The sequence below is a fragment of the Salvelinus sp. IW2-2015 genome, unplaced genomic scaffold, assembly GCF_002910315.2.
Source record: "Salvelinus sp. IW2-2015 unplaced genomic scaffold, ASM291031v2 Un_scaffold3193, whole genome shotgun sequence".
Lineage (NCBI taxonomy): Eukaryota > Metazoa > Chordata > Actinopteri > Salmoniformes > Salmonidae > Salvelinus > Salvelinus sp. IW2-2015.
Genome location: NW_019944480.1, coordinates 67,904 through 68,128, shown reverse-complemented (window position 1 = coordinate 68,128; position 225 = coordinate 67,904).

Sequence of the window (225 nt, the reverse complement as noted above, 5' to 3'; positions counted from 1 at the left end):
TACACATGGTTAGCAGATGTTATTGTGAGTGTAGTGAAATGCTTGTGCTTCTAGATCTGACAGTGCTGCAGTATCTAACAGGTAATATCTAACAATTCCACAACAAAACCTAATATCTAACAAATGCCACAACAAAACCTAATACACACAATCTAGTAAAGGAATGGGATGAGAATATATAAGTATAAAATATATGGATGAGCAGTGACAGAGCGGCTAAGATGC